The sequence below is a fragment of the Anguilla anguilla genome, chromosome 9 (genome assembly GCF_013347855.1).
Source record: "Anguilla anguilla isolate fAngAng1 chromosome 9, fAngAng1.pri, whole genome shotgun sequence".
In the NCBI taxonomy this organism is placed as follows: domain Eukaryota; kingdom Metazoa; phylum Chordata; class Actinopteri; order Anguilliformes; family Anguillidae; genus Anguilla; species Anguilla anguilla.
This window is the reverse complement of record NC_049209.1, coordinates 33,524,226-33,534,595: the sequence shown is the minus strand read 5'-3', so window position 1 is coordinate 33,534,595 and position 10,370 is coordinate 33,524,226. Positions and strand designations below refer to the sequence as shown.

General features: G+C 50.0%; 2 non-coding genes across 2 annotated transcripts; both read left to right on the top strand.

Moving 5' to 3' along the window:
* Positions 1-1,148: 1,148 nt before the first annotated feature.
* Positions 1,149-1,230, top strand: trnas-gcu. Its single transcript has one exon. It is a non-coding gene; the product is annotated as a tRNA-Ser (tRNA).
* Positions 1,231-3,172: 1,942 nt separating this feature from the next.
* Positions 3,173-3,254, top strand: trnas-gcu. Its single transcript has one exon. It is a non-coding gene; the product is annotated as a tRNA-Ser (tRNA).
* The last annotated feature ends 7,116 nt before the right edge of the window (positions 3,255-10,370 follow it).

The window sequence follows — 10,370 nt, the reverse complement described above, 5'->3', positions numbered from 1 at the left end:
TGATTTCACACCACCATTGTGGAGGTGGCTGGTGTATAAATTGCCTAAATTGCGTAAATCACAGGGTAGGAGATTTGATTAAGCTAGTCCTCCATGAAACTTCAGATTAGATGGCCTCATCTCCAACCAGAGTCCCCCCCCCCCCCAATTTAATCTGTTTATTCAGTCTTTTCTTTCCTTCAACCCACAAAGAAACTGTAGAGCTTGTGGGAGCTTTAACACAATTAGCAGACCCTTCAGTTATGAAAAAATGGTTTTAAGAGATTGCTTTCATACAACTGCAAGGTGTGCCTTTGCTAATTAATAAACCACAGCAAAATAGGTGAAGTGTAATTCCACTGTGACATCATAGACTCTCAGTTTACAACTCAGGAGTTTAGTGATTAACTTAATGAAAATAAAGTTAGCTGACATGACAGTAAGGAAGCCCATTTTAATTAGATTTTGTGCAAAAGCCAGTGTTTTACCCTGAATGAATCACCGTTCTACAGAGAATGAGCAATTGCCTCCGAAGAGAAGATCTGAGAATGGGGGGGGAGGGGGGTGAAGATAATAATGGGAATTTACATAACCGCAATATGGCAATTGCCATGGTGACAGATTAATCCTGACTAATGCATTCTCTGTGTTCAATGATCTGTGATTGCAGCACTTTGAAATAACAATGATGGGGGGAAAAAATGTAGTTCAAGCAAGTCTTTAATATCTGTGTCTTAAAAGCAAGTCCAATGGCACATAATTACAAATGCTGCAATAAAGTAGTCCAAGATATTGTTACATGCTATTAGTGTCGCGAGAACGATGCATAAATCTTAGAAGGGTTCCATCTTTCAGACATTTCAGAATACTGCTTTTTATTTTACATGTAAAAAATTCTTGCAGCTTGTGGTCCAGGCATGCTAGTCATGAGCAGTAGTTTTTAATATAGGCATGCAAAAATGGATATAATCTGATATTGTGGCTTCAGTCATAAAATGTGAGGAAAGCTGTTTCTGAGACAGCCTATCCTGATCTGAGATCAGTAGCAAAAATGCAAACCTCTAGCAGTGCTGCATGAACGTGCAGTTTTGCAGCACCATTACTTTGCAGGTTGTTCAGATGGAAGACTATCTGCAGTTCACAAAGTGGCAAGGAAATACACAGCATATGACGAGGTGGCCGAGTGGTTAAGGCGATGGACTGCTAATCCATTGTGCTCTGCACGCGTGGGTTCGAATCCCATCCTCGTCGGATGTCTTTCTTCTACACCTCTACAGGGTTACCCCATACTTATCTGACGTTGATTTCAGGAAAGCTGTTTCTGAGACATATATTCTGATCTGAAATCAGTAGCAAACCACTTTCAGTGCTGCATGAACGTGCAGTTTTGCAGCACCATTAATCAGCAGGCACTTAACAGTCAGAGCTGTCAGTTGTACTGATGGAAGACTACCTGCAGTTCTCAAAGACAATTGTGGTAAAGGAAAGTGAACTTGATTGGTTTTAATATTATACCCTTATACCCTTATACCCTTAGCGGCAAGAACTTTTTGGGAAAAACGCTCACCATGTGACAGGTTCGAATCCCATCCTCGTCAGAAGTCTTTCCTCTACAAATGCTCTGCAGGGTTACCCCACACGTCTGACCTTGATTTGAGGAAAGCTGTTTGCTCATACTGATCTGAAATCAGTAGTGAAAATGCATTCAGGCAGCACTATTAATTTGCAGGCACTTAATGGACAGAGCCAATAATTGTTCAGATGAAGGAATACCTGCTGCTCTCCAAGACAATTGTGGTAAAGGAAAGTGAACTTGATCTCATTGATTGTTTAAATATTAATACCCTTAGTGGCAAGTACTTTTTGGGAAATAAAGCACAGCATGTGACGAGGTGGCCGAGTGGTTAAGGTGATGGACTCTTTTCCCTTTTTTCCTTCATTTTTTCCTTCTTCCCCCTTCTTCCCTCCATTTTTCCTTCTTCCCTCCTCATTCAGAATGCTGCGGCTCGTCTGGTCTTCAACCTCCCCAGACACTCCCACGTCACTCCCCTGCTCACTACCCTCCACTGGCTGCCTGTTATAGCTCGCATCAAATTTAAAACATTGGTCCTAACATACCAGGCAGTCAAGGGATCAGCCCCAGCATACCTCCACAAGATATTCAAACCCTACATGCCAGCCAGATCCTTCCGTTCTGCTACATCAGGACGCCTAGCACCTCCCCCTCTTCGCACCTGCACTTCCAGAACACGTCTCCTGTCTGTTCTGGCCCCACGATGGTGGAATGACCTCCCTGTGGAGGTCAGAACAGCTGAGACACTGACCCATTTCAAACGACGACTGAAGACTCACCTCTTCAGGCTGCACCTCTCCCCATCCCTCCCTACCCCCCTGTTAATGACTGTAAGCTTAGGGTTGTAACTAGGCAGCTGTTTCGTAGGTGACTTAGGTGCATTAACTGTCTTAACTACTGCTTGTATTTTTTCCATAGACTGCGTTGTTGCCGTTCTCGTTGTTTAGTGTTGATCAGTTTAACCTTCAGGGTCCAAGTTGAACTATGCGGTTGTTCCCTGCACTTGGACCGGTACTTCTCTCTAGGGGTTTCGTCATACTTGTTCCTTGTTATGGTTATACACTTTGTTGTACGTCGCTCTGGATAAGAGCGTCTGCCAAATGCCTGTAATGTAATGTAATGTAAATAAACTATTGTTTCCCCGACCTGGCCGAGTGGTTAAGGCAATGAACTGCTAGTCAGCTGTGCTCTGCACATGTGGGTTTGAATCCCATCCTCATTGGAGGTGTTTATTCTGCTCCTCTCAAGGGTTACCCCTTGATTTGAGGAATGCTGTTTCTGAGACAGTTCATACCGATCTGACAACATGCAGTGTTGTATTAATTTGCAGGCATTTAACAGCCTTTGTTGTAACGGCTGAAGATAATATTGGTGATATTAGACATTCAGCGTATTTAATATCAATATCTTCTTGACATTTGTGAAGTTAGTTAATGTAAACTATTGTTGTATAGGTTACATTTGCACTGGGGCATAGTCAGCTCAGAAGCCTGTTCATTTCTCTCGGATGATATATAGCTAGCTAGCAGTTCTTGCTTTTCAAAGTAAAATTTGATGTTCAAACAGACAAAAAAGGCAAAATTTTGTTGCAAAATATTGTGGCATAAGTACGCTGAGCATGCCGAGGTGGCCGAGTGGGTAAGGAGATGGACTGCTAATCCATTGTGCTCTGCACGCATGGGTTTGAATCCTATCCTCGTCAGGAACTTTGTTTTGTGGATTTTGAAACTGCTTGGAAGTTATTTTTAGTGCAAAATGTGTTTCAGCTGGTGTTCGAACTGAGGACTATTTGCACGTAAAGCAAAAGCCACTACATTACAGAAACTACATACAACACAAATTTTGAGAGTCTTTGAGTCCGTAATCCTCTGTGTAGCCAATCTGCAATGAAAACTTCACATTCCCGGTATGAATATAATATATATTTGGTATCCCCAAAGACTGCGGTTATAAAGAGGCCTTGAGTTCTGTCCCAAGAGATGAAAGAATTTAAAGCTCCCTTGGCAGTTCCTTGACAAAATTATTTGAAATAAAAATGTGTAGCAATAGCAAATAACACAGCCAACAAAAATCTTTTTTGCAATGATAACCAACTGGAATTACACTTGCAATTTAAATTGTTTTCGTTTTTTTTTTTCCCCCTCCAATGCATTTTTTTTTTAATTGGGGGGGGGGGGGGGGTGGACTGCCTGATTATTGATTTATTTATTTCATTCACTCATTCATTAACTGATTGATTGACCAAATGGGTTAATTAATTACATAAATTTACGGATGTAGTCCATAGTGTTACCATAGTGGGTTCCACAGTGAGTTGCCCCTTTCAGAGCGAAAGTAGAGCTGGGGAAGAGAGGTCAAGTTGCACTCAAAAGCTTTTATTGCTTTTATTTCACTGGTCAAAATTATACTACCACATTCAACAAGAAGTTGACGAGTTCAACTTGGATCAATCATATACCAGCTGGTTCTGCCTGTCTGCTTCTCTGGTGGAGTGCCAAGATTGTCATTTTGGGCCTATCAATATGATTCTTTCAATCTTATTTTCCAACAAAATAAAGAGGTACACGAACATTGCTTCCTACTGCAATGCGAGGTTAAATGTTGCTAGAGGCAGTTGCGTTTATTAATAGACTGTTAGCGAGGACCATGCAAAATGCCAGGGCTCTGCTGGGGAGTTTGTATGCATGAGTGCATGACCTGTGAGTGTTAACGTCTTGTCATGCAGGTGACCTATATAGAAAGATGGGTGACTTACGTGGATAAATCACAAACTGTTTTCAGCACCAACGTTCATTTATGTAGGTTTGAGGTCTGATTTTTAACACTGTGGATCAGCCTGAAATGTGAATCACTTCCCTGTAAACATATCTGAAAGGTTTTGAACTAATAAAACAGCTGCTCTGAAACAGCTGAGCAGCCAGTTGTCCATTTACTTTTGCTCTCCTAAAATGGCGGTGCCATATATAAAAAGGGCTGTAATTCCTGAACTGATCGCCCACTATGGATGCAAACACCCTCAAATTCAAGCTGACAGTCTGCACTTTAATCTCGTATATAAACCTGTCTTCAAATTTTGCTTGCTAGCTGTTTTCAAAATTAATGTTGCTTCCCCCCACTGGTCATGAAATCATTCAAGCTTTATATTTTATACATGTTTAATGACCAGGAATGAAAGTATGTTGACATATATGCATCAAATGTGAATATTAAATGTGCCCTTTTCTAAAAATAATGCTTTGCGTTCTTTGATGGCAAGAAAAGTTTCCTTTGCAGAAATAAATATGAAGTGGGATAAGTACATTGTTTATGAGCCTGGACATCGACTCCATCGTTACTTATTAAATGGTAGAGCCTAAAGGTAAAGATATATAAGAGGTAAAGATACGTTTTTCAGCTCCAGAGGGTTGTTCTTCCCTCAATAAAATGTTTTTTTTTTTGGCCTATGACTCACCGTCTGGCTTTGATTAGCCTCCTCTTTTAGCTTATTGAAGAGTTCCATGGGGCTGGTAAGAGGACTACCGCAGGAAGGACAGGGCGTTTTTCTTTTCTTTTTTGTTTGTTTGTTTGTTTTTATTTTCAGCTGAAAGTTTTATGTTTTATTTCTCCCTCCTGGAGGTTTAGGGAAGGCCAGAACATGATTAATTTGTCCATTTGGTTGGTGCAAGAATTTTAGAAAGCATCTGTATTGGCAGCAGCTGTGTCTATTAAGTACTGCCCTCCCAAGGGACAGCCTGTGTTTGCAGACTGAACTTCCTGCAGAACTCATGTCCCAGTGACGGGCCACACACACACACACACACAGATACATACACACATACACGCACAAAAGCACATTTCAGGCAAGGTGAGTGATCCCTTGCCTTCATTTGTCCTCAGTGAGAGATATGTCTCCTATTTCAAAGTTCTCACCTGCACTCTCTTTTACTGTGTGGAATGTCCTCCATAAAATAGTCACTGGCTTACCTCACAAGCACAATTAAGTTATGTTTAAAAGACTCCTTCTGGACCCGCAGCCACAAGTGGATAACTTGTTAATGATTTTTTATTTAAGGTTATTGCAGGGGCACTTAACGGCAATTCCAATCCTAATGAACAAGTGCAGCTATGGTAACATTTCATAGTTAGCCAATAAATATGGCCATAAAAGAACCATTTCTCTTGCTGGAGAGTCAAAAGGGAAATTGATGTTGTTGCCCTGGCAATGACCATGGATCTTCATTTAACACAGTGATCTGTATGGCGTAACCCGAAGGTAAATATTAATGTTCGAGAAAGCGCTAGACAATAAAACATGGGCAATAGACGTGGAGTCTGCTAAAAGAAAAATGCAGTGGAGATTGATTCCGTTGGTGGGAGGTGTCCCTAACGCCATTAAAAGTAATGTCAGTGTTCTTAAACTTTATCGACTAAAGAGCTCACTCTCTCCCTGTCTTACTCCCTCACAGGCCAGTAGTAGATAAAACAGGACTATGACGATTGAGTCTGGAGATTCATCAGGTTGTACAATAAAAAAAAATGTCATCATCCATTTCTTGCTTGCTCTAATTCTTTACTTGTTAAGGTCAAAGCATTTAGCTTCTAATAGCGGCTTCTGTCTGTCTGCAGTCAGAGGACTATAACTGAATTACACTACACTTGGGAATTACAGTACTCTCTCTCTCTCTCTCTCTCACCACACACATACACACACATACAGTAAGTGTCATGGTCCTGTGTTCCTGTCTGTGTTTCCCTTGTTGGGCCGCCAGATGGCGGCACTTCTGTTTTGTGTCCTGCTCCCCTCCTGTTAATTGTATGATTGTTTCAATTGTCTCGTTATCCCATCATTGTTCCCACCTGTGTCTTATCCCCTCCTTCTGGTTTGATTGTTTTTTGAGTTCACCTGTGTCTTGTTACCCCTGTCTATTTAAGTTCTCTGTTCCCTTGACTCGGGTGCTGGTTCCTTGTGTTTGTCCCCGATTTGCGTTTCCTCAGACCCATTATACCTGCCTGCGTTTTTTACCTGTTTGTGTTTGTTTCCTGACCGTATTATACCTGCCTGTTTTGTTTGACCTGCCCTTGTGCTCTGTTTGACCTGCCCTTGTCCTCTACCTGCCTGTGTTCTACCCTGCCCATGTTTGTGAGTTCCTCTTGCTTTCTGTTTTATTTAGATATTTTTTGAGTTTGTGTTTTTGCCCTTCGTGTCCTTTCTGTTCCCTGTTTGTTTGCCTTATTTAGATTTTTTGAGTTTGTGTTTTTGCCCTTCGTGTCCTTTTCTGTTCCCTGTGTGTTTGCCTTTCTGTAAGTAAAGTCTTTGTTAATTTTCTCCCTTTTGAGTTTCGTGTTTTTTCCACTCTGCGCCTGGGTCCCAGCACCCGTACCGTCACAGAAGGAACCAGCCAGTTTGGGACCCAGCAGAGGTTTTTTTTTTTTTTTTTTTTTTTTTGTTTAAAATGCCATCGGGGTGGTGGGAGCTTCAACCTCCCAGTGCCCGGGGCGGGCGGTCGCGGAGGCGCCGTGGTCGGGCTGCCTCCCGGTCGGCCAGACCTCCAGCTGATCAGCCGGCGGATCCTGACCCTTTTGAGGGGTCTCGGCTTGCAATCTTCCCAGGGTCCGGCCCGCGGGGGTCCCGCCGGTCCCGTCCGGCTGCCCAGCCGGGTTCCCTACAGCTGTGGTCTGTGTTCCTGTCCCCTGCCCAGCCCAGATGGCAGGGCCCTCGGCCTGCTCCACCCCAAGTCCCAGAGGGACCTTCACGGCCTGCTCTGCCCCGAGTGCCGGAGGGACCTTCACGGCCTGCTCTGCCCCGAGTGCCGGAGGGACCTTCACGGCCTGCTCTGCCCCGAGTGCCGGAGGGACCTTCACGGCCTGCTCTGCCCCGAGTGCCGGAGGGGCCTTCACGGCCTGCTCTGCCTCAAGTCCCGGAGCGGCCTTCACGGCCTGCTCTGCCTCAAGTCCCGGAGCGGCCTTCACGGCCTGCTCTGCCTCAAGTCCCGGAGCGGCCATCACGGCCTGCTCTGCCTCAAGTCCCGGAGCGGCCTTCACGGCCTGCTCTGCCTCAAGTCCCGGAGCGGCCTTCACGGCCTGCTCTGCCTCAAGTCCCGGAGCGGCCTTCACGACCTGCTCTGCCTCAAGTCCCGGAGCGGCCTTCACGGCCTGCTCTGCCTCAAGTCCCGGAGCGGCCATCACGGCCTGCTCTGCCTCAAGTCCCGGAGGGGCCCCCAGATCCGCCTCGAGCCCCGGAGGGGCCCCCAGATCCGCCTCGAGCCCCGGAGAGGCTCCCAGATCCGCCTCGAGCCCCGGAGAGACTCCCAGATCCGCCTCGAGCCCCGGAGAGGCTCCCAGATCCGCCTCGAGCCCCGGAGAGGCCCCCAGAGCCGCCTCGAGCCCCGGAGAGGCCCCCAGAGCCGCCTCGAGCCCCGGAGAGGCCCCCAGAGCCGCCTCGAGCCCCGGAGAGGCCCCCAGAGCCGCCTCCAGCCCCGGAGAGGCCCCCAGAGCCGCCTCCAGCCCCGGAGAGGCCCCCAGAGCCGCCTCCAGCCCCGGAGAGGCCCCCAGAGCCGCCTCCAGCCCCGGAGAGGCCCCCAGAGCCGCCTCCAGCCCCGGAGGCCTCGCCTGCTCTGACCCTTCCGCGGAGGCCGCCTGCTACACCCAAGTTTCGGGCTGTACTTGTGCCTCGAGCCCCGGGGGGGCCTCCGGAGCCGCCTCAAGCCCCAGGGGAGCCTCCGCAGCCGCCTCGAGTCCCGGGGGGGCCTCCGGAGCCGTCCAGAGCTCCGGAGAGGCCTCCAGAGCCGTCCAGAGCCCCGGAGAGGACAACGGTCCCATGTGTTGTCCCGCAGGGGCCGCCGCAGACTGCTCTGGCCGCCCCGCAGGCTAAGCCGCCTGCCTTGCCCCCTAGCGTTCGTGCTCCCCCTGGCGTTCGTGCTCCCCCTGGCGTTCGTGCTCCCCCTGGCGTTCGTGCTCCCCCTGGCGTTCGTGCTCCCCCTGGCGTTCGTGCTCCCCCTGGCGTTCGTGCTCCCCCTGGCGTTCGTTCTCCCCCTAGCGTTCGTGCTCCCCCTAGTGTTCTCGCGCCCCCCAGTGTCCGTTCTTCCCCTAGTGTTCTTGCTCTCCCTAGTGTCCACACCTTGCCCCCTGGCGTTCGTGCTCCCCCTAGTGTTCTCGCGCCCCCCAGTGTCCGTTCTTTCCCTAGTGTTCTCGCTCCCCCTAGTGTCCACACCTTGCCCCCTGGCGTTCGTGCTTCCCCTGGCGTTCATGCTTCCCCTGGTGTTCGTGCTCCCCCTGGCGTTTGTGCTTCCCCTAGTGTTCTCACGCCCCCCAGTGTCCGTTCTTTCCCTAGTGTTCTCGCTCCCCCTAGTGTCCACACCTTGCCCCCTGGCGTTCGTGCTTCCCCTGGCGTTCGTGCTTCCCCTAGTGTTCTCGCTCCCCCTAGTGTTCGCCCTTCCCCCAGTGATCGTCTCTCCCCCGGTGTCGTCGCTTCCCCCAGTGGTCGCCTCTTCCCCGGAGTCTGTCCTCCCCCCAGTGGTCGTCTCTCCCCCGGTGTCGGTCCTTCCCCCAGTGATCGTCTCTTCCCCGGAGTCCGTCCTCCCCCCAGTGGTCGTCCCTCCCCCGGTCTCGTCGCTCCCCCTGGTGTCCATTCTCCCTTTGGTGTTCGTCCTCCCAACCGTGTGTCCGTGTGTTCCCCGGCCCCCCTGTCTAATTGTCTGCCCACCTGTTTGTCTGTTGCTCTACCCGTATGTGTGTCAGCCAGTTTGTTGGCCTGTTTGTCTGCCCCCCAAGCCGTCAGCCGATCGGCTAATGTGTTTGCCCGCCTGTCTGCCTGTCTGTCAGTGTGCCAGTCCGCGTGTGTTTTGTCTTGTTTGCCTGTGTGTCAGTCCCTATGTCAGTTGTTGGGCTCCCCCCTCACCTTCCCTGTCTGCCTGTCCCTTTGTGTGTCCGTCGGTGTCGCCGTGTGCCTCCCCGCCTGCTTGTCCCTGTGTCTGTCCTTGTAGGTCTCCCGATTGTGCCAGTATCTGGCAGTCTGTTTCCCCCTCAGTCTTGTCCAACCCAGTCCAGTGTTGTCGTGCCCCGTCTCAGTCCTGTCCTGTATGTCTGCCTTGCCCCTGTCCAAGTCCCCCCTGGTTTCCCGAGTCCCCCCTGGTTTCCCGAGTCCCCCCTGGTTTCCCGAGTCCCCGTGTCGCCCGAGTGCGGGCCCTGAATTTCCCTGTGTCGCCCGGAGTGCGGGCCCTGAATTTCCCTGTGTCGCCCGGAGTGCGAGCCCTGAATTTCCCCGTGTCGCCCGGAGTGCGGGCCCTGAATTTCCCTCGTGTCGCCCGATGTGCGGGCCCTGAGTTTCCCCCGTGTCGCCCGATGTGCGGGCCCTGAGTTTCCCCGAGTCCTGCCCAGCCCTGAGTCTCCCCGTGTCGCCCGAGTCCTGCCCAGCCCTGAGTCTCCCCGTGTCGCCCGGGTCCTGCCCAACCCTGAGTCTCCCCGTGTTGCCCGGGTCCTGCCCAGTCCCGAGTCCTGTTCCCCCGTCCGAGTCCAGTCCCGAGTCCTGTTCCCCCGTCCGAGTCCAGTCCCGAGTCCTGTTCCCCCGTCCGAGTCCAGTCCCGAGTCCTGCGTCCCGTTCCAGTCCTGAGTCCCGCTCCGTTCCTGTCCAGTCCAGCCCCGAGTCTTGTCTTGTTCCGTTCCTGTCCAGTCCAGCCCCGAGTCTTGTCTTGTTCCGTTCCTGTCCAGTCCAGCCCCGAGTCTTGTCCTGTCCTGTTCCTGTCCTGTTCCTGCCCCGAGTCTTGTCCTGTCCCGTTCCTGTCCTGTTCCTGCCCCAGTTCTGTGTCCAGTCTCTGTTCCTGTCTGAGTCCTGTTCCCCCGT